A 24415-nucleotide genomic window follows, 5' to 3' on the forward strand; every position below is an offset into this window, starting at 1 on the left:
CACTTGATCTTTTATTCATTTTCTTTTATGGACTGCTATGTTATTTCCTCGTTACTTTTCTCATATTAACCTTAGAAGGTATGTATGCAAATTGGTGAACAAACCACTACGTGCATGTTTCTGTAATCTGGATAGACTTGGTATGTAAAACACTGCTGCTCTACCAAGGTTCTGGGAACTTCTAGAATGTTGAAAACAAGGATGCTGGAGGCTCACAAATGAGTTAAACAGTAAATCTTCTACCACTTTATTTCCCACATTCCTGGGAATATGGGAAAAGAGCATTTAATGATGAAGCAGACATGAAATAGTGTGGTTAAAATAACAGCAAGAAAACCTGTTAGTGACAGATAACGGTTTTCTAGCTGAGCTAGTGCATTGAGCCTAGCCTAGTGTGAACAATTATTTTCATTATATCAATGGGATAGAGCTGAATGACTTGTTTCTGTGCTATGAATAGCAGGAGTCAATTGGAGGGAAGCAGTGTCAGAAACCTTACGTAAAGCCTACCTGTGGGATTTGCATTTCCACAAAATTCATGTCCTGTTTCCTGAAGTCAGGAAACACTGTAGGAATGCTGGTTATGCATCAAGTATACGTTACAGACCCAGAATATTCAGCATTGAGATCAAATTTACATCCAGGGAGCTTGCACAGAATCAATCTTCTGATGAGCTTTGGGGTACAAAAGAAAGGGACCAGTAGCCTAAACTGGTGAATTCAAGTTGATTTTTCTTGACAAGTGATTTCTGGAGGTTTCCTATCTCCTGAAGGCTGCAGGAGTGGTTATGTGGAATAAACTGACAGTAATGGGCAACTGTCTTTCTCATCTCTGTCCAGTCTAGATTAAGCCTTCCGTTTTTCAGTGATAATACTAGATGAAGTATGGGTTGGACAGCAGCCAGGTGTCAGCACATGGCAGAAGGTTTTAATTCTGCTTTTAGAAACTAGATAAGTAGTGTGCTAATATAAGCACGACTCCCTTCTCAGTTGTACAGCTTGAGTGAAGATGAGCATGACACTGCCATATCGTTGTGTTTTGTGTTAGAGCTTGTTAAAGCTGTAATTATTACAGCTGTCTCTGTAACATATTGTCATAGTATTAAAACATCTATTTGATAATGCAATGACAGTAACTAGGTAATACTCTGAAGATTTTTGCCTCTCTATTATATATGTTTTTCCCTGTTGTGTTAATACACTGGTGCTACTCAAGATTCACAAATGTTGTTGTTTTCTTCCAACCCCCTTCCAATTTCAACACTGAAAGCTGTGTTTCTGAGTAATCACAAAGTTGTGCATTTAGCTGCTTCCTCTCTAAGATTCCATAATTTCTTGAGATGCATTGCAGCCACAATGTATGCCGTAACTCGTGCCCAGAAAAAGCTGATTATGCCATAGTGTGTGCATTCTGATGATTCATGGACATCTCCTGGTTTCAGTGAAGAAATTTAAATCAGTATGCCTCTGAAAAGGCACGAATGGACTGAAATTGGTGTTTGAACATTAACTGAAGTAGTGCTTTTTAAGCTGTCTTTTTCATTCTCTACAGTTTTTAACCCCTTCCACTCTTTGGCAAGTCTTTGTGCTTGAGTTTGTTCATAACCCTCTTTTATAGGGGAAAGATTCCCTTGTCCTGTGGCTCCTATTTTTTTTTTTTTAAAGTGGGTTTATGGTGAAGTGTTCTGGAGAGAGCAGTGCTGAAAAGTGACTGTCTTTCACCTATGCTTCTGTTATGGAATGTGGGGATTTCTCCACAATGACATGCTGATTACAGATGAGCCTGAGAGTCATTTTGGCATTGAGAAATTTTAGAATCAGAGCCTGGATTTTCAAAGGGTAGTGTTGTTTTGAATGGATTAAAAAATAAATAAATAAAGGAGGGGGTCTAAAAGGTCTGACTATGAGTGCTGGTAGGTGCAGAAAAGAACATGCTGCCCTTTTGACTGAGTTACTTGATATAATACCGGACAAAGTTGTGACAGTGCACTCAGAAGCAGTCTTGATGAGTTCTGTGCCAGTCTGCTGTTAGCCAGATGAATTTAGTACTATGGTTCCTCTGATCAGTGAGTAGATTTTCCTCAGATTCTCTTACTTCTTGTTTCTTCCACAGCTTTTTTTCTGTGGAAGACAAAATACATCACAGGGACTTAGATTTATTAACTACTGCCTGAGTCACTTTGCATGATGTCAGGGGAGGAGAGAAGCCGATTGTATCCTTGGAACTGGTTTAACAAAGGCTTTGGATAATTCCCGAGATTTTTAAGATGTTGGGTTGGCTTAAATGATTAGTATGAATGGTTCAGAGAAGACTGAAATATTTAAGGCTCTATTCTGCCCTTACTTGTACCCTTTGCTATTTTAACATTCTCTGGATTCACTTTTTTTCTCTGGATTTTCACATTTGAATGAGAAAGTAATGTTGTGTCTCTCTCCCTTCCTGCCTTTCTGCACTCTCCCCCATTCAGCCTGCACAGAGTTGGTATTCTCTCTTCCAGCTGTTGCTGAGGATCTAGGGAATGTTTCCAGGTATGTAGGAATGGGGGAAGGCAACGTCTAGAAGGGGGGAGGAGTGGATCCAAATGGCGCACAGCCATCATTTCCTGCTCATCACCATTGTGATGATAGATACTCCTGAAGTAAGCAGATCCCTTCATCTTTAGCAGCTCAGGAATGGAGGCAGAATACTTTACTCTTCACTCCTCCTCTTCATCTTTCTCTCCCCCCTTTGGAAATAACATTTCCTCTCCTGGCAGAATCTGTTCTGTCTTTTTCCATCTCCCTGTTTGTGATGTCATTTAAATCTCTTCAAATCTTCTTTATTTTTGTTTTTGTTTATTTTCTGGTAATACCTGCAGTAATGCTTGTAACTTCATCTGCTGAGAGAGCACTTATTTATGGCAGTTATTCTTCCCACAGTGATAGACGCAGCTTAGCACGAGGCAAGGAGATGATGACTAGACAAACAGGGAAGTCCAATCCAATGCTATTGATATCTGCCACCACATGAAGATCAAAATTTATGACCTCTAAAATTTGGTAGTTGCTTAAAGAAACTTAGGTGTAGATGAGTAGGTTTTGTTTGCATGTAACACAGTTTATATTCCCTGAACAGTTGTTACTATCTCTGTGTCCATTGACTTCTGATTCTCAAACCAGACTTCTCAGTTGTATGAGTATGCGATCATCTACTGATTCTAATTCTTCACTAGGACTGTTACTTGTGGAAGAAATTATGGGAAAAGGGATAGCGTATTGTTTGAAAGGCTTCTGAAAATATATCATTTAATGCTTACTGACAATGATTTCCATTTGACTGGGCTCACTTGGAATATCACTGTACCTGGTGTTCAGGTATCACCATTCTTGATAACTGTTTCAGTTCTATCTCTTTAAAATGGCAGCTGAATGCTATTCCTAATGTGATCCTATTTGCCATCTGTGACAGTGTAACTAGGAACTATTCAGTCAAAGTGAGAAGCTTACTTAGCCTGGAATGTGCTTTTGTACAGTCCCAGGTGTAATGTGCTTGCTAGTGAAGTCTGAATTCAGCATGGAAAGGACTTGGTCTGCCCCATTCCTGTGGTGTATTTCATTAGTGAGTGCTTTTCACAGTTAACTTGTATAGCTGCACTGAGTTTCATCTACGCTAAATGGATTCCAGTTATTCCCCTGACCTTTAACTCCTCTTTCAGAAGTTTATGCATCAAGGAATGTGCTTTGATGTGGTTCTAAGGAAAGTCTATATCTCTTGGTGTTTTAATACTTTTACTGTATGAAGGTATTGGGGTATCTTTGCAGCTTGCCACCGTGAATGGACTGGATAACAACTGGCAAGTCCTGTATGTCACAGACAAGGTATCAGTCACTGTCAGGGAAGATCGTTCAACAGCTGTATTTTTCTTGCTGACTCTTCCACATACTAACTCCACTATGAGAGTGAGGGTGTTGGATGAATTTCTTCAGGCAAATTGCAGTGGTATTAGCCAAACAGGTAGAACAGCTACTTGCCTTCTGCCTCTCAGCCCTTTCTGACAGGTGTCTTCATGCCTTGTGAGTCAGGACGTTTCCTGTGAAGTTTGAAAGTATGGTCCAGAGAAATGCTGAGTATCTATATCTCACCCAATTGTAAAGTCCGAAGTCCAAGAAGTCCTTAAAAGAGAATTCCTAGAGTTGCTTAGGAGGGCTTTTGGGGCATATTCAGGAATTAGCGCAGAGATGCTCTTTTTGGGCATTGGCTTTTTGGTTGCACTCAGCTGTTGGAGTGATGTGCAATGTGATATGGCCAGATACGTGATGCAGTGTGGTGTCTGGGAGGATTATCTCAAATGTCACTTGCAAGAAAATTGATCTAATAACTGCTGTTCTGAGACAGGCTATCAGCTGAGCATCTAGTCTGCAATGTGTTTTGTTACGACCTCTGTCCAACCACAGGCAAACAACAATGGCATTATTGTGCAGGGGATAAAGGAGTATGTCGATTGTTGAAGATGTGGAGGGAGTTCTACCTCCAAAAAGCCTGGAGGACTTTTTATAGTAGCTTTGAAGGGCATAGCACTTGGTGTGATGATTCACTACTTCTGATAATTTATAGTTTAAAGGTGGGCTCTCTTTATTCATACAGATTGATGGTTCTGAAGGAAGCAAATTTGTCAAAAAAAAAAAAAAGTAATCCTTTTTTGCTTAAGAGCATTGCTTTTCTTCCAACTGTACAGGAAATGAATCTGATTGCTTTGTTCCTTTGCAGAATTTTTTTGCTTTCTCACAGTAACAGATTTTTTAATTGTACTTTTGTTAGCAAAGATTGACACACAAGGTCCCCCCCCTCCCCTCCCCACTTTTTTTTTTATGGAATGGAATCATGTTGTTCTGGAAGAGCAAAGAAGAGGGAAAAAATCTGCAGATCGTTTCCTCCACATGCCCCAAGTAAATTTTTTATTCACCCTTGTGCACTTAAATACTTGCTACTGCATAATAAAATCACTTGGAAAATCTCACTGGGCTGAAAAATGGTAGAGTTTGCAAAGCTGCTATTGAGTTTTTAGGATTCTGGAGCTGATGATGAAAGGTAGGGAGCTTCGGGGGGGGTCTGACCTCAAGAATCCTGGAACTAGAGAGGGTCAGATGGGTGCTCGAGGACATGGGTGAGAGACTAGATAGAGTAAGATATATGATGATTGGTCTGTTCCCCACTTGGTACTTGGAAATAAAGTAATACCTAAATTGACAACTGACTGCATGCTTTAGTGTAGCATTGGAGTGGGTCAGCTTGCTATAGACATCATTATTCCCTTCCCTTCATAAGAGGAAAAAGTTTAATTTTGTTTTATATTAGATATATCAGGAAAAACAGTATATTAATTTAGCTGTTCACTTTGTATTTTCAGCATTAAAAATGCATTGCTCAGATTGTGTTTCTGACTTTTCCCCATGCCCCGTCCCTTTCTGCAGAAGTATGTATATATATGTCTTTGTGTACAACATAAATATGTATAACAAATATTTTGGTGAACTGCTTGCTTCTATGCCTGACTTGTATTTGGCATGCACAAGTTATGTGAGAACTTTTCTGTGTTGAAAAGTGGCCGGGATGTTACTTTCAGGTTTGTTAGCTTAGTGATGCACTGGTTTACAGCCAGTAGGGATGAGGAATTGGAAGGTTGCTTTTAAGCTCAATGACAGATTGCCAGGAGAACGAGGGCTATAAAGCCATTCATTTGACTGTCCTCTGGGGAGAGTCAGCCATCCATCCAGCTGAGTCAGCGGGAGCAATAAGGCAGGAGACACATGCCAGGGAGCCATTTAGAAAATGTGCTAGCTGCTTCAGGGGATTAATTTAGTTAATCGGATTAGTTTAACAAGTGTCAAGAAGAGAACTGACCAAGTGACCACTAGATAAACTATTTTACCAGTAATCTATATAAAAAAAAGATCAGCGACAACAGGTAGAACTTGTATTTTTCCCCCCCCCAATAGTAATTTCAAATAATAAACATTTAGCAGCATATTTCTTTATGCCAGTACTGTTATGCCTTCATGTTGATACCTGTATGTGGATCGATTTCAAATGGTTTACATTATGCACTGCTTCTGAGTCCAGTTTTTCCTAGATCTTCCCATGTTCCTTTGTTTCATGTTATTTTCTGTAGTGTTAAACATCCTTCACAAATCACCCTCTTCTCCCTTCAGGCTCGTGTGCTCTAGGAAAACTCCTGATACTTTCACATGTGAGTGATGAAAATGGTTGTACTGTATTCCTTCTCACTTTTTTATTCTGTTTTCCCCAGTGAGGAGCCAGGCCAGCTCATGTTACAGTTGATACAAAGAAGGAAGTGGGTAGGAATTTGCATGCCAAGGAGAGTAGTGCTTAAAAATGGGCTCATGAGCTCAGTCAAAACTGAATTGCAAAAACTGTGTTCCTAGAGACATCAAAAACATGACTTTTTTTTTTTTTTCAGAAGGAAATAGAGAACCAGAATTGTAAGTTATTGAGTAACTGCCTCATTTATCTGTATCTCCTGTAAAACCTTGTGTACGATTAAGATGCCACAGAGGTTTAGCTGGAGGCAAAAAATGGTAGTTCTACCAATATTGAGGGAGCCCTTTGACTTAGACCAATTGAATCTGATGTTACATAAAATGTTGTTAATGAGGAAGACACTTAAGTTCTTTGTTTTAATGCTTTTTTTTTTTTTTTTTAAGTGGAAGAAGCCTTTTTTATTGCTGGTATTTGATATTGTAATCAGCTGTAAAGAAATGGAGACATCCATCCATCTATGTTTTCTGCTCTTGGTGATTTGAACTTATTTCACTAAACTCGTCAAATGCATCCTAACAAGCTAAATCAGGTTGCAGTGTTCATTACACTCAATAGCATCCTTCACCATGAGTGTTTCAGTAGAAATCAATACAGAATAATGTACAAGTCTGAAGTATTTTGAAACCCTTTTATAAATAGTAGGGAAGCTTCCCCCTCCCCCTCCAAGTTCCTTGGGTTGCTTTACATGTACTTTCAAATATATTTATTTTGAGGCATTTTCTTTACATTTGTTCAGTAGGAAACTAATTGCATGAACTCACATACTGTATTTTGAGGAATTAGTTATTAAATAGTAGCGACCTAAAATCTTCTTTGATTATATGTAACTGTCTGAAATACAACAGTAGTTCAATGTAACAGCTGTTGCTTATGAGATGAAAAAGTAATTTATTCTGTTGATAAAAAAAAAATCATTATACACTTGCAAGGAATAAATGTTAAATTCATTCTCTTTACTCTACATTTTTATATCTTAATCCTGTTCAAATTTCTACTGTAATATTAAAAAAAAAAAATCTAATCTTTTCATGAAGATGATTTTGAAATCCTTTGCAGTGGAAAGAAAGAGGATAAAGAATTTCCAAACAGAAGTTGTATTCTGTGAATGTAAATAGGTTCTGCACCATAATTAGTGTTTTTACGAGGGCTGAACTGGAGGCACTGTATTTTCATGGGAAAATCCGTTTGTGTACCATCCCTAATTTCTGCAGTACTGAATAACCAGGCTCTAATTCTGCTGTAATGAACCATGTGTTAATGCTACAGCCTTCTGTCCAGCCAGAAGCCAAGACACCATGTCTGACTTTGTAATGAATCTTGCAGTCCTCTTGTTGACTCCGTGGGTAGGCTTTTGTTCTAAATCTGTCCTCAAATATGGCTAGTTTTCATTGAAACTTACAATGCATCCTACAATTGTGCTTAGATTTACCCAATTTGCTAACTTTCCTGGAAAGTGTGAATGTTTTGTACCCTTTAGGGTATTTCCTTGCTGTTTTTCAAACAATAGAATTTAAAACAGTGGAATTAACTAGAGCTATTCATATTTTGCAGTTTAGTTTTCTTTGATTTATAGTTTTACAGTTTTTTAAAGATATGAGTCAAACAGAACTAACACAGTTCAAGTTTTGCTGTGTATGTCTAGGTGGGAAGGATTATTCTTGCAGCTGCGTTTCTTGGTAGGTCACTTAACAAACACTTTTCTGTGTTCTGATCAGTAACTCATGTATTTTTTTCCTCAGATTGACTTATTATCCACTACCAAGATGATGATTCTTTTTAAACTTATAAACAAAATGTGTTGAATTTGTCATGTTAACAGCATGGATACAGTTAGATCAGGAAGGTGTGGACTGGGTTCAGACAACTGAGTTTTGGAAATAACATTCAGATCCTGATCAAATGTGCAGAGCTTAAGTAAATGCTATCGCTCCTTCCCCGCACAAAAAGTGCATCAAGTGTGCTCTTCAAGCAGCCATCAGCAGGCCTGCACACTGTGTGTGGATGGTGTGGTGTCATCCTACTGAGATGGCCACCCTTGTGTTCGGGAGAGAGCCTATGTGTGCCCACATCCAAAGCCTCCTGGAGGTACTTCGTAGCCTACAAACTGATGTGAAGTCTGTATGAGCTGTGCAGAAGTGCTATTTGTAGCTCCCACTGGATGTAGGTAAAGAATGTGAGTGCAAACTGATTTCTGCTGTATCTATTGGTCTATGAGGTAAGTTTCTTCTGAGTCTTGTTGATTTGCAGGCGTGTGTAGCACTGTAGGTTTACATATAGAGTCTAAACCAATTCAAGTGAGCACTTGTAGTCTGTCTGCCCACCTTTTCTCCATTGGCATAGTTGTTGCTCCTGAGAGTATGTGTTCATCATTGCATCTCCGTGTGGCAGTCAAAGAATTAATTACTCTGAAAAGGGACAGGCCTCTTCTAAGGAGTTTCACAAGTTCAGCTTTTAATGGATCTCTCCCCCCTGCTGGGGCTGCACTGCAGCTTGTCAAAGCATTTGTGGCGCCTGCACGGGTCATTGGCTCCCAATGGAGAGACAGTGTTAGAGGAGCCGTGGCACTGGTTCCTAAGGCTGATTTACTTGGAGCTGGGGGCAGCGAGGGAACAGGAGGAAGGAAAACTGTAAGCTCTTGGGTCATTGTTCACAGGAAGCAGGTTTTAAAATTCTCCTTGGGGGAGGGTGGGGGGGAGTACTATATTTAAAGCCAGGCTACTTGTACATGCAAGCATTAACCTCACTGGTTGCTTCCTACACTGATTGCCGAAATGGCCTGTCTGCAGTGGTGCTAGATGTTGTTTCATTATCTAATGTCACTTATTGATTTTCATTAAAAACATGTCAGCATTGATTTTTCTGAAGCACCCTCGGAAATGCATTCTGACCCCTTTTTTATGTTGAATCCACTGCAGAGTCTCCCACCGAATTAGTCTAAAGTGGGATTATTTTCTGACTAAGAAAAGTTGATTAAATATTTTGATGTATGAGTGGTTAAGACTGCTTTAAGAACAAAGCATGCCACAGGGAAATGAACTGAGACACAGGAAATGCTGAAAGGGAGGATGCTATAAAACAGGCACTTTGTCCATTCATGCATTGTTATTTAAAACTACCGATGTAAATCAGTTGAAGATTTGGTCTGTGCATTACCATCAGTTTACACACTGATGTGATTGTGATGTGATTGTGATGTTTACACACTGTGTATTGATGTGATGCTGATATGGGGAAGGAAATATTTTTATGTATAGTTAAAAATAAAAATAAAAATACAGACAGGTATACTTTATCTCATGAGTTTTCAGGGAGCCTAGCATATCTGTTCATTGATTGTTAAAATGCTGATGATCATTAACTTAAATTGATCAGCTCTTTTTGTCAAATGCCTGTGTTATTTTCCTGCTTTCCTCCCGTGGCTCACCATGCTTATATTCATATTTGAAAATCAGTAACAAGATGTATGTAGTGATGTATGATGACATGAAATATTTTGCGGACCTTTGTGGGGTAGCTCTAGCACAGCTACCTGTGACTGCGGGACAACACTGGTCCAAGACTTGTACTTATATTCCTTCAGTAGTTAACACTTGGGACTATTTTGATAAAAGCTTAAGTTAGAACAATTGTTTGTTTATTTATTTTTCCACAGAAGTGACAAACAGCTAAAGATCAGTGGCTGGGAAGTTCTGGTGAATTGGCAACTGAACTTGAAGGTGTGGCGTCATTTGGGTAGCAGTGGGCTGTGGTATTTCAAAATCATGACCAAAAACAGAAGACTTTTTGAACTTTCTTTGTGTATGTCTATTTGTAAATGTAATAAATGGCTCAGTCTTCAAAATAGGACTATAATCAAAGTTTACAATTTATTAAAGGAATAGAGGTAAGCAAACAACACTGGGTGCACCGGGAGTCTCTGCTCCACCAAGATGCACGCCAGCTACATCAAACAGCTGATTTTTATGCTCCTAGGCTGATACATATTCATTACTACTTCTAAAAAAAAAAAAACAGGGTTATTATAATTAGTTTCTGGAATCCAAACCCTCCTACTGGAGCATGCGTATCAGTCTCTGGTGGTCCCTCTGGGGGTCTCTCATGCTGAAGGCTCATAGTCTTCCTCCCTCTTGTCCTTCTCCTTTGTCCAACTTGGGTGTATGTCAGAGATTTGTGCAACATCCCCTGCGAGCTTGGTCTTTTAGTTGTTCTTCAGCTCTCCCCGTCTCCTTAATCTCCTGGCCAGATATCAGAGACTTGCAGTGTCCCATGCAATAGTCATAATAGTTAGCAGCTATTCTGAAACCCCCCCAGATACCAGAGACTTCAAGGAAAAACCTACAAATACATTTCCCTTCAAGCTCTCTATTGACACGAATTGCTAAAACAGTCCTTTGCAAGATACAAGAATTATATACATTAACCACTCTGTTTTTCTTAGACTTGTGGTTATACAAGGGTATGTAAGACAGAAGGTCACATTCATCATACCATGCGGCCCTAGCACTGTTCCGTACTGACACGAATCAGATTAACATATCTCACATAAAGATGGGTAAAATTTTCCCTAAAACTTTGGATTTTTCCCTATAAAACCCGTATTTTGGGTAGATCATTTCTTATTTGATTTTTCCTTATAGAATCCTCTATTTTGTGGCAGAAAATGTGGCCCCAGACTTCTGCATGGCTGATTCTCATCTCCTGGAGAAACAACTCTGCGTTTAGCCAATTATCAACCTTGTTTGCCTGCCTTTTGCTCCTAAAATTTATGAAGAGAAATTTAGCATCATGTTTGGGGGGGGGGGGGGGCGGCAGAAGGATTTTGTGTTATATCTACTTGTACATGATACACACTGTTACTCTCACTTTCAAATCATTCCCATGAAAATGCGTTACTCGAATATTAGTAAACATGGCCAAACCTGATGAGGTAACTTCTCAGGTGACAGAAATAACTCTTTTGTTATCTGAATATACCCCTGGCTTCTGCTTAGTCAGCAAAGTGCTTTAAGTTATCTGATATATTCGAGGGAGGAAAGTATATCATTGATAGAAAGGGACATTTAGAAACTCGGTATGGATGCACAACTTGGTGCATAGAAGTGTCCAACTCGGTGACGTTCTTGCCTTGTCCTAATATCCTTTCTGTTTGAGGGCGGTGGTGAGAAAGTACAACTGGAGCCTTTGTGGGGGTAGAGGATATTTGCTGCTTTAGGAATAATGCTGACCAGGTGTGGCCGATGGGGTATGCATTACAAAGCTGCAGAGTACAAAGCTCATGACTCTCCTTCTGGGGATGAGTCTGCCAGACGGCTGGAGCAGTGTCTGTTGCAGGGGTTCTTGACCTTTTGATCGCAGATCCCAAGGGAAAGTATCTGAGTGCCTCTCCACATGCTCCTCAGTGGATGGCTCTTTAAAAACTCTGTGCTGAGATCATGTGTACCTCATCTCTCTCATAATTGTGTGCATTTTTTGCCTTTTTTTCAGTGTATGTTCTCAGGCTGTCTGCCTCTTCTTGGTTTCTCTGTTAATCTGTGACTTATATTCATTTTACTCTTATTAATGCGTATTGTTCTGCAGCACAGTATATTTTAGGATAGCTATCCTTACAAATTCTTGCTTTCTAAAAACCTTGGGGAATCCAGCAGTTGTTTAAGCAGGACCAGCTGATGCACACAGGGTTGCTCAAACCTCCTGTGCCCTCTGCCTCTGTCAGGTACGTAGGTATCTAACAGCAGATGGACTGCTGCAGCTCTCTTAGATAATAAATGGATTCTAGAATAGCACCAACTTCTTGCCGCTTCATGTAAACATAGTTATTGTTACACAAAGCTGGGCTAGAGAAACAGAGTGGTCCATCAAACAGTGTCTGAGCTCTGGAGGTGGCCTTCTTCAAATGACTCAGAGGAATGCAGGAGAAACCCCCTAATGTGCCTAGACAATTATGCAAGCCTATATGATAGGGCTGGAGGGAGGGGACTGGATTTCTTCCTGACCCCCACCCGTCAGTCAGCTTAGCCCTGAAGGATAAGCTGATCTTTTGAAGGCTTAAAATTGTTGAGACTGGAGGGCATTTCTAATAGGTTACTGGGTTAGCAAAGAAAAATGTCGATGCTGTGTATGGTATCAGCTTTGCTTTGATCAGGCATTGTTGTGTGTACACACGTGCACACAACATGGATTTACTAGCTGTTCCTTACCTCTTACCTCCAGTCTGCTTGCTAAATCAGAACCAGAGGATCTGTGCAATGCAGTCCTCAAGAGAACAGATCTGAGAGCTTTTTCCAGAGGTGCTGACTAACGAAGGCTGGCTCATTGTTGACAAAACAATGAAGGAGCAACGTATGAACTCTGCCTTGCTCTATCATATGTGTATATGTAAGTGCATAAAATAGGAGGAGGATGCCCTGATTTGGAGCTTTCAGTGCTGGTGAAATATGAATAATAAAACCATAAGCAGATGCAAACCTACCAGGAGCAGTGCACTGAAAATACAACTTTTGAGAGGAAACATCTTCACCCCTCACAAAGAGCCATACCATAAATTTTCTCTCTCTTCTGGTTTTAGTGCTGTTGTAAAAAAGCCCAGACCAGCTTTAAAAACCTAAAACTTTCTCGTACAATGGCCTGGGCTGAGCTTTGAGACACTGCCACAATTCATTGTCTGGGGAAGAACCCTTGCTGGGAAGGCTGTGATTTATATCAGCCTGCCTGTCATGGGGTGAAAAGAATGCCCAGTTTTTCATTTTGATCAAATGTTAGGTTTGAAAGCCACCCACTGCTGTAAACTCAGTTGGAGTGGTGAGATGAGATGGAGCCCATTGCATGCTTTGTTGCTGAGATAGTGTTTTAAGGCTGTCTGAATCTGTTTCCCATTGCTCAGTGCAGGGAGGAAATATGCGGATTTAAGAGAAGGGAAAATTAAACTGAACGCTTTTTTCTGTACTCTTAGTGAAATAGAAAATGGGGTGAGGGCAGTTCAAGAGTACACTCACTTCACAGTAGACACTTAGAAGAAGCAAAAATCTTTGTAATTCATTTGAAGCCAGCATAGATGAACCTGTAGGGAAGATGAGAGTGGAATTTTCCAAGGAGACTAGCAGAGATAATCACCTAGCTTCTCCTGAAAGCTGATAGACCAGTCCTTATGCCTAAAACGGGAGTGGGGGGGGGGGGGGGTGGCTGGGAGGAGGGACACGACTGTTTTGTTCTGTAATTGGATTTATTTTCTTTCATTGGATTTCTTCCTTTTCCCTCATCCCCTCTTTTTTTGTCTTCTGTTTAACAGCTATTGCTTGGACTTTCCTTTCTGAAAGGATGGTTGCTGATACAGTTTTATTTCTATTAAAAATCAGCAATAATTCCTATCTTTTTTTCTTGACAGTGTGGGCAGCAGCACATTGGGCTTTCTCTGGTTTTGAGTTTCATTGTAAATTTCCAACTTACACTAGTCTTGTTAAAGCATCTGATTTATAAAAGCATCTGATCTGAGTTTGTGGCTTTGAATTCAAATGACATTCATCTTCTGATCTTTCTTAGGTTAGTGCTCATTTTGGCTGAGTTTGCTGACAATTAAAATTTTTACCTCATTAATGCTACTTGTGTTTATGCAGTCCTTCCTAGCACTAATTTAAATCAAAACTGACTCTTGTATTAAGGATATATATTAAAAAGAAATAAATCTCTGCTGTTGAATATGGCTGTAGACTATGATCTCAATCTTCAGTTTGTATAATGCTAATGAGCAACTTCTGTGAGTAAAGAAGTTTACTTACTGAGTTCAGAGTTCACTACTATGAATAAGAAAATCTTTCTTACCTACCTCTACTGGTATTAGATTTGTAAATGTAAAATTAGATGCTGTAGGTAATTCCCCTGTTCCACCACCACAAGCTGTCTGAGTAGCCTTGGGCAAGTCACATCTGCTCAGATACAAGAAGGGGTAATAGTCTCAGAGGTTTTCAAACTAAGCATGTTCAAGATTATAAAACTGGTGACGGTGGCAAAGAAAAAAATCTGCAGTGTACTTTAACCAGTATATTTCATCAGTCCTTCAGGTCAGAGCAGATTTAAAGGCCATCTGTGGTGTGACTCCACTGACTTACATAAACCAGGATCAAACTCAATTCATGCATTTGTGTGGTCTGACCCCTTTGAATTCTCTGGTCAAGTTATGTTAGGGAGGGAGAGAAGCACAAAGACACGCAAAACTCCAAGTGAACCTAAATAAAACAAAATCCTGTCAACAGCTGACTACAGGACTCTTGTGCAATTTTTATCACAGTTTCAAGAACAGAAATAGCTAGCTGAAATGTGCCTTTCAAATTAAAAATACACAATTACAAATACACAACACCTTTTTTCTTTAGGGCAGTTACTATGGGAATTATGAAGTAAATGATTTTTCCCATGAGATAATATACTACGTTGTAATGACAAAGCTGATAAGCTAGAAATTTAATTATTACTTCATGAATGCCTTTTTAAAAACCTTATTTTTCCATCTTTATCTATAAGTTATACCTGTATTTATTACATGTTTTGATGTTTCCAGGCATATGGAGAAGAGTCACATAATTCTGTTCCCAGCTGGAAGTGACCAAAAGGACAGACTGATTACAATAGCTAAGTCTGGTCTGTAAAGCTGGTTTGCAAATGTAGGAAAAAAATGATAATTCAAGGTCTGTTTCACCAGGACATCAAAGGCTGAGGTTTTTCAACATCACTAATTCCCAGCTGGAATGTGTTAACTGCAGCCATTATTGTTCAAAACAGCAAACATCAGGTAATGTTGCACTGTGGAGCTGGAAATGATTGTCAGACTTCTTACAGCTCTTGTTCTTGAAATCTGCATCCTCTTTTTCCTTCTAAGGCTCAGCTGAATTCTGAACATCTGAACTTACTATTGACATTCTTGATTAAATAGCTGCTGAAAATTAGGGAGTCCTTTGAATGAATTCAAGTGGTTCCTGGAAGTTTAGGGACCTCACTATCTCACAAAAATGCTTTCACCATAGTCCTGTGATGTAGAGAGCTCTGGAAATAGCTGGAGGGCCAGATCTGATCTCTTGTGAGACTATAATTTGCTTAGGGGAGTTCTTATGTGACGTTCCCTCCCACACCTGAGTTTTGTTAGTTGTATACATTTTATAGAGCAGAAAAAGAGTGCTGCTGGAAACTGTCTTAAAAATATGGGTTCTGAAGAGTTTGGGGGGCAAAGAGTGTAATTTTTTTTAATCTCCATTTGTACAAATAATTTACAGAATAAGGATTTTGCACAAGTAAGAGGGTCTGAAGACTGGAACGTGTGGCCTACATGGGATTCACATAGAGCAGGTGAAACAAAAAATACTTCATTTCAAACACCTATCGCGTGGCTTTTCTCTCTGTTCTCAAGGAAATGATGAAGAAAAAGACAATTTTGCAGCTGATTAATCATTGGGAAACAGTAATCACTAGTGGTGTGTTTTGGATCATTTTTCAAGGACTTTCAGACAAAAATAAACAGGAGAACTACAACAGTAGCTTTCTCTAATTGTTTTTCTGTGCTCAGCCCTATTTCATGTATACAGCAAACCATTTCTCTTCCAATTTATCATCAGTGATTTTTTGGGCATAGATTCAAAACATCCTGCAGAGCCCGTTCTAGAAGCTGACTTGATGAGAGCATATTTACCCTTTTTTTTTTTTTTTTTTTTTTTAAAAAAAAGGAGACTATTTATTATGGAATTAGTTCAGTCTCTAAAATTGTAGCTTAGATTTTATAGACTACTTAAATGCATATATCTGGTTGAAAATAGTTTGAGACAGATCTTTACCAGGTGTAAATTGGTACAGCCTCTCCAGAGCTGGAAAACTGGTGACTTATAAGTGCTGAATGTTGGACACCTTTGATTTTATTTTTTTTTTTCTCAATGTGTGTAATGCACTGAGAAAAGACAACCCTCTTTAATCTAATGAGAATTTAGACACTAATCAAGTGCTAAAGAGGCACCATGCTGAGGCTGAAAGCTAAAATCCTGAGGATGAAATCAAGTAATTGCTTTATCTTTCTTTTCAGATATCTAGAGATACTTAGAGGCAAACTAAAAGAAAATGAATGAATGTAACCAACTGGATTTAGCTGTGGATGGATGTATTAAACTTCCACTGAAAGGAACAAATAAGTGACATTCACAACAGCTTACAGAGGCTAACACCAGGCAACACTGGCATTCTCACATCTTTGACTTGGTATATCCTCTAAGTGCCCAAATTGATGGAAAATGGGCTTGATTTAGGGAGAGAGAGAGAAAACAAAACAAAACAAAACACTTTTTTTGCTGAAGGTAGCTCATAATGGAAAATCTACCATAGATATTTACATTTGTTCACTAGTCAATTACATGTCTCTAATTTCTCTGAAATCCCTGTGTTTGCCCAAAGCCTGAGTAATGATGGCAGTAGAAGATTCTTTAGTGATTTTTCTTATGAAAATATGCAAGACTAATGGCTGTCAAAGAAGCAAGCCAAAAAAGTCTAGGAGATAGATCACGGAAGATGGAGCACTTCTTTAAAATGAATCATTGAGTCTGCGTAACATCCTGACCATTTTACGATTACATTCTCTTGCAGCCAACTCTTTATACTTTGTTACTGATTGAGATATTATTGGTCCTGGATGTTTTTTTTCCTAGCTTTTCCTGGTGTAGATAGATCTATGCTCCTCATCTAGATTAGATACAGAAAATAAAAATGTTTTCCCGAAGACTGAGTAACCAAGCTGTTTCCAAGGAAGAACTTCAGCATGTAAAACTGCACATAGATCAAATTCTTGCACTGTGTTCTATGTGTGTGACCTTATTGATGAGTAGCTTCATTTTTTCTGTGGGTAGTACCTGTTGCAAGAAATGTCTTATGCTTACTTGGGTGTTGAGAGCCCTCAAATTCTAATATTTTCTTGTTGAGAAGATCTAGAGGTGACTAAACAATGTTGGGAATGACTTAGAAAACTAAAACACTGAACAATCTGAATGTTGAGTTCACTGCTGTCTGTCTTTATCAGAAGTCTGTAGGCAGACTAGTTCTGTCTGAATTTGGTGTAATACAACTAGCCAAGAAGGAGCTGGCGAATGTATGGAGTGATCAGCTCTCTTCTGCCTGATTATTATATCATTCTTGAGTTCAGAGGTGGGTGGGTTTTTCTGGAATCACTTAAACTTCAAGACACACTTTCCCATTTAAAAAAGAAATACAGAAATGCATTAGTCATGGGAGAGGGAGCCATAAATGCAGGCAGTGAATATACTGGGACAGTTGGTGCCTCCCACTGCACTTCAGAGGCTTTGGTTTAATTCCAGTGACACTGGAGCCTTAACCAGTGCAATTACCACTGAACCTCTAGATTCCTAGCAACTAGCAGGTGAAGAGAGAAAGCAGTTATCTGGGTAACTAGGGAATTTAACAACAGAACAGTCTACTGTTTCCCTGGCATGTTAATGTGCAGTGATTATATACCCAGAAGACTAGCTGAGTATCTGGTGGGGGCAAGAACACAGAGCAGCAATAATTTTAGATGCCTTACAAGGAAGAAGTAGGGAAATCATACAAATAGTTGGGATAGGACTTAGATTTCAAATCTGACTGTTAACTTCCATGTACTATAAGACTATCTAGAGTCTTTGTTGTGATACATGTAATATAAATCAAGTTCATTTGTTTGATGTGGATACTTATAATTCCTTTGCATAACAGAACTGTTCAAAACTGTTTTTTCTTCCTGATGGCTGAAGTTGTGTACAATTACTGCTTTGGTGCTGCGTAGGACTTCCTGTACTATACTTTTAATAGATTCTGGGTTAGTTTTTGCCATGAGTTGGGCAAGGTTTCACCTGCTCCTCAGTTTTACAATCTGTTTAAAAAAAAAAAAAAGCTATTGACTTCCACTGAAAAGGGAAATGGTGCCAAAGTATAACAAGTGGTTGCATCAGGTTTGCGTTTCTAAGTGTAGCTGATGTATCTAACAGATTTCAGCCATTCAGATTTTACTGAACATCATGATTCCAAAAAGAACTTTTGGATAAAGGAAGGGCACATTTATTATGCTCTTCCTTTTTGTGGAGATGTAGACATATCGATATATCTGTGCTAAGTCTGACTATATGCAGAAGTTGGATAGATGATATAAATAATGAAAATGCCACAAAACAAACCAGCCTCTGTATTATCTTTCATGTTCTAGGATGAAGCTACACTTTTCTCCATGCATATTAAATCCAAAACTGATTCTGGAAAGCAGTTCATCCTGTTTATCTCTCCAGCAAGCAGTGTGAAGTGAGATAAATGTTGATTCAATTTTAATTTGTTGGACTACAATATGGGATTTAACTTTGATGGTAGTCTAGCAGTTAAATCTTCGGTAATTTTTTAGTATGTAATGGTAAAGTTTGACTATCACTTACATTTCAGATACATGTAAAGAAATACTTAAAGCAGATTTCTCAAAACTTCTTTGGCAGACATATTGTAACAAATAAGGAAATATTATAAATATTATGTATTACAGTGTCTCATCCAGTCTCCCAGGCACACTGTGAAAAAGGAGAGACATGCTACAAGTTCATTCTCTTTGCTCATGGGGCTGGCTCTTTTTTTTCCTGGCACAATTGTCTTTTTGCTTTTTGAACTCCATTCCTTTGCCATTGATTGCCACATATTGTAAGGCCTGACACGCCCTCTTCTCCCTTCATATCTGTAGTTAAAAAAACCTGCATAGAGCTAAACCTACTGTGGAAACATGCTGGTTTAATTTTGGTGTTGTTCAATTGTTTTCAGTTGCTTCCCCCAGCCACCAAGTATTTCAGGATGCTCTTATAGTAGATGAGGGAATTTTGGGAGGTGGGAATAGGAATTTGTATGTAAAAGGTGGGATTTGTGGGGACTCAGAAGTAAAGATCAACTGAATGAAATGTTCACTTATGATTTACTGCTGAGAGTACATTTTCAGTCGGAAAAGCTGTTGTGAAGGTTGCCTCCAAGTATATCCTCTGAAGGACTGAAAAGGTAGTAGTCCTGTTTATTTTTCTTGTCTCTCTTCCCCAGAATACTGAAAGCAACAATAGAAGTATGGCTAGGAAGGATATTGCCTCGGGTTAGCAGTCTACATGTCAGTCACGGTGAGTTTCATCCTGCTTCATGTGAAGAGCAAGATCCTGACTGCAAGCAGCTACTACATAAATGAGATTGAAAACAATCAGTGTTTAGTGTCCTAGTGAATGATCTAAAGACAGGAATAAAATCCAGGTGTGCCGATTTACGGCTTATTGCTCTGACCATTAGAGCATGCTTATCTTTTAAAGGGTTGTTTCAGCAGGCAGCGTTACTGCAAGCTGCAGAAGTTTAAAAAGCCAAAGGGATGTTTTTCTTCAGTTCTTGAGTGTTTTTTTGTTATGAGGTTTGTTATGGTTCAGTAGAAGCTCTTTGAATCGGTGATAGTGCTGTGGCTGGAAGGAAATGAAAAGAAAATATAGTACAGGAGGAGGTTTAACGAGGGAACATTGTTCATGCTGTTATTTGCTGGTTACAAGAATTAAGTATGTCCAAGAAGCTACCTACTTGAGTATATCATGATATGGATTCCTGCCCAAACTATAATACTAATATTGTAGTTAGGGGGCTTTCTGCTGCCATATTAACAACTTGACAGATGCTATTAGAAAACAGTTTACATAAACAAATGCTACTAGTATTTCATAAATCTGTTGTGACTTGTTGCTACTTACAGAGAGTCAAACGTACAAGCTGAAGGAAAATTAGGAGATAGTTTTCTGTTTAAAGAAAAAAAAAATCTGATCAAGGAGATGAAACTAATCCTTTTAGATACTAGTTGTTATATATGGAGTGGTAATTCGTGTCGAGAAAATGGTTGATATTAATAAAGAAGGGGGAGATTTGGGAGTGTGGCCATGGGGATCAGAAAGCCCTGTGGTTGATGATAACACCAGACTCTTAACGATGAGGCATCAGGAATGTAAAAGAGTTTAGAGGGAACAAAGAAGGGTGATTCAGGAGACTCCATGCAGTCTCGGGTTGCTTGTTCTCCAGCCGTTAAGGCATGGAAGTTTCTGGGTATTTGCCGTTGCTGTTATTTGCAAAGTTGTTTGACCAATGAAAAGTTGTTTCCGACAAGGACTGATGTGGGGAGAAGGGTGTAAGAGGGGAGCCTTTCCTCAAGATAATAAAAATAGGCAACACGATGTGATGAAGTTATGTCATCAATAAAGAAGCAGAAAAAGGAATGAAAAGGAACAGGCTAGCAGAATGGAGACCAGGACGGGAACAGGCACATTGATCGCCTCATGAAGATGGGTTCGGCCAAACTCAGCAAACCGCTCAGAGAAGCTCGTACAGAAAGTCGCTGGAAACGGGCGCACCGGAGCTGGGAAGAAGCTCAAGCTGAGAGAAGTGGACCTGCGCAAACAACTGCCTCTCGCTGGTAAGCAGTTGTGCATTGTGGGGAATCATACGTCCTTAGGAACAAAGACTGTCCTGGTAACCTTACAGCTTATTCTCCTCCTTAACAATCGGACAGTTTATGAGTCTGAAATATGGGACCAAACTGAGGTCAAGGTGTGTGACTCTGCAACTAAAAACGACAAGGTTGCAGTGGGATTGCTCGGCACCTGGCGAGCAATCTCTGAGGCCTTAAAGAGCCGTGTGGGACCACAGTCAGAAACGTGTGGTTTGCCAGACAGTGAGGGAGCTGCGGGCTCCTTTACTGATCCGACTGCTATGCCACCAGCCCCTCTGCTGCCAGAACCATCGAAGGCTTTTGCTGTTACGCCCCCTGTTGACCTAAACGTGCCTTTTGACCCAGGCCCTATTGGCCTTGAAAAGGAGATGGATGTGCTTTTCTTTGATCCGGGAAGAACGGGATACATAAGGCCTGAAGACCGAGTTGCTTGACAACTTAAAGCGAGACATATTGTTCAAAAGGAATGGAAAATGGAGACTTGTTTGTAGTCAAGAAAAGGAACGGAAAATGGAGACTATTGAGTCATGGAACTTAAAGGATTGTTTGTTACCTTTCCTGATTGCATGTATGTATAGGCATACTTGGGTTTAGTATGTAAAAGCGATGTTCTATATATTTAGAATGTTTGATGTTCGTGTGTGCGTGTTGGTGGAGTGTAGACTCCCCGCACACCCAGCGCTGTTTACTTGCCTTTCATACCTTTTATGAATATTACTAAATTTAGATTGAGTTGAGACTTCATTTATAACATAGTGAATGTTCTTAATTCATAGCAGGTTCAGATACTGCTTTATGTGATAGGTAAGAGCTAGTCCTTTATTTGGTGCTGTGGAATGAAGCTTGCCAAAGGACATTCAGGTTTATTCCTGTCATTGCTAGCACATGCATCTGATCCAGCATTCACAGGAACCATGTTTTTTTGTCCTCTGGATGAAAAGAATGACCAGGGAAGACGAGTCGTTTGTGCTGTGCCCGGTTGAGCCTGGTATAAATTTTCATGAAGAATAGATCCAGTTTGGCTATGCATATTGGAAGCTTGCAGGTATCTCTGACAATTGCTGTTATGACGTTAATTGTGTTGCAGTGTTTTAACTGTGACCAAGTACCTGTGCTAGGGGCTTGACCAGCTGGGTAGAAGGGTGTTTGTTGCCCTAAGATTATTCTATGCTAACAGAGCAGGAATCAGTGGTGGGAGAAAGGGTAACTTGTACCAGTACTTGCTCTCAGATAGTTTATGAAAGACATGTCATGTTTAGAGGTCCAAAGGTGGACCAACTCTTTTCGCCATGTGTCCTGCTGGAGAGGCAACCTTGGTGTTACAGGAAAACTGCTGATTGGGTTGCTCAAAGGCTTCTCTGCTGGCTGATAGCCAGGGCAGCACAGATTCCTGGCTGAAAAACCAGCTGTTTGTCACTTCAGTTGTCAGTATTGAATGTGCAAAGGGAAGGTCTAAGATAGACTGAAAAGATGAGACCAGCAGTATAGATGTGAGTCAGCATCTCATTTGCTGTGCTTGGCATTGGTGTTAGGACAGAAAGATTTAGTAATTATATAAGGTAGTTCAGCAAAGAGCAGTTCTTATAACCTTCAAACTGAAAACACCATGTACACTGAGAAAAATAATATCCATTAACTCTAAAATCTTAAATGTACAATAAGGTTGGCTGTTGGGTTTTGAAATGCTGAGCGGTAAACATTCTGCTTAAGTTTGCTTCTATTTAAAATTGAATCTCAGTAGATTTATATGCAAATTTCATCAAGTACCAATCTTTGTTTCAGCCATTGGTGTGTGGATTTTTCATTAATTTGAAAGCATTTAAGAGGAAAAGAGCCAGTGTTTTTCTAATTGGGTAAACTAAAGTAAAATTGCTAAATCCATATGTAGGCACCAGACTGATTTGTTTCTTAATGGGGCTAATTTTGCTGAGACTTGAGGGAGTTTAGTATCTCTAAAATCAGGTTGCATATGTAGGTGTTTAAAACAAAGGAAAGAGGTTGGTCCCGCTCCTAGGTGCAGGTGCCCGCTGTGCAGCATGCATTGCATTTACATAGTGGTCTTGGGGAAACAGTTTAAAATATTGCTGGAGTCTAGATTATGTTTTATGTGAAAGTTATAATTTCATATATTTGAACACTTTTTTCAATATATCTTGCCTAGGTTTTCACATGTCAGTCCCAAGCACCAAGGAAGTTTGGAGCAATTTCATCAACTTAACTGGAGTAGTATCATGCCGTTATTCTTAGCAGGAGTCAGACTTTCTTTGCCTACTGTAAAAACATTTCCGAGAATGAAATTTCTGCACTCCATAGAGTGAGAGTGGTATCAAATATCTAGCATGAAACAAATTGTAGTACCTCCTCTTCTCCCACCTGTATTGATGATGGCATCTTATGATATAGGAAAATACAAATTAAGTAAGGTTTTATGAAAAATGTTTGTTTTCATTTTCTTTGTGAAGTTTGACTCTATTGTACTGATGCATGTCAATGTGTTGCAGTTTTGTAGTATTAATAATGCCACTTTCCATTACATTCCCAGTCTTTCAAAGATCAATCCCAAGTCATTTCTGAGCACTAGTTAAGGCCACAGCATTTCTTTCTGCAAAAGAAGTCTTACCCTTCTACTTGGTGCATTTATCTACCTATAAATAGATGAGATGGTATAAGGTAATTCAGCAAGTCTGGAAGAGCTGCAGATAGAGTCTCTGCTATGGAATTACCTTAATGTTATTATTTAAAGATAACAAAACCTTCATCTGAATTCAGAGTTTACTACTTTAGTGTGATTACAGTGGAGAGTCACATGGTTTATTCCTGACAAGTGAATTTGAAGCATTCTGTTTCTGATCACTGCAGATTTTTAAGTGATTATTTGTAGAAGCAACAATGATCAGAAGCTGGACTATACGTTTGATGTGTTTTAAATAGCTAAAATTTGTTTCCAACTCTTTTGCATTTGAAAGGGCTCAGTCCTTTAAGAATATTTTCTTTTTAGTTCTTCTCTAGTTATCAGCATGCAAACTTGTCAGCTCTGCTCCTCTGAAAAAGCCTCTTGGACCAGCAGGTTATTTGGCAGCTAGTAAGTTCGTTATGCCTACTGTAGTGGTATGGGAGGCTGAAGCAGAAAGACAAGAACCTGTGTGGAATATGCTTTTTACCTGTTCTGCTGTGCATTAAATGAAAACAGGTTTTTGGCTCTGAGCATCTGCATAAATTCAGTCTGAATAGGAGGCAAGTTATGCAATGAGATCAGTTCTGAACAATAATACAGCTAATAATACACAGCTAATCTTTTAAAAAAAAAAAAAAAAAAAAAAGAATATAAATTGCTACCTTTTGAGCAGCCAAAGAGAGTCAGGGGCTTGTGTAGGCTCTTAAATTTTGCCAGATTTCATATTGTTCCACATGAAGGCTAGTTTTCTTGTGTGTTTCAAAAAAGGTGTGAGCATTAAGAGGGTGTACATCTTAACCTATAATGACTACAGGTGTGGGATGCTGTGTGTAACAGTATTAGTTTAATCCACTTTATTAATATTCCCCCCCCCCCCCCCCCTTCTGACCCGAGGAGACTTTTTTGACCTATTTTG

General features: G+C 39.2%; 1 protein-coding gene and 1 long non-coding RNA gene across 3 annotated transcripts in view; both read left to right on the forward strand.

Moving 5' to 3' along the window:
* Positions 1–24415, forward strand: part of TMEM132C (transmembrane protein 132C) — a 225516-nt gene that overhangs the window by 20606 nt on the left and 180495 nt on the right. The gene's annotated exons all lie outside the window — the stretch shown is intronic.
* LOC311420600 overlaps positions 1–24415 on the forward strand; it is a 45648-nt gene that overhangs the window by 11414 nt on the left and 9819 nt on the right. The window contains exon 2 of the long non-coding RNA XR_014684414.1: positions 19397–19470. This is a non-coding gene — a long non-coding RNA (uncharacterized lncRNA). The remainder of the gene's footprint in view (positions 1–19396; positions 19471–24415) is intronic.

Source organism: Aythya ferina (genome assembly GCF_964211825.1).
Source record: "Aythya ferina genome assembly, chromosome: 17".
Lineage (NCBI taxonomy): Eukaryota > Metazoa > Chordata > Aves > Anseriformes > Anatidae > Aythya > Aythya ferina.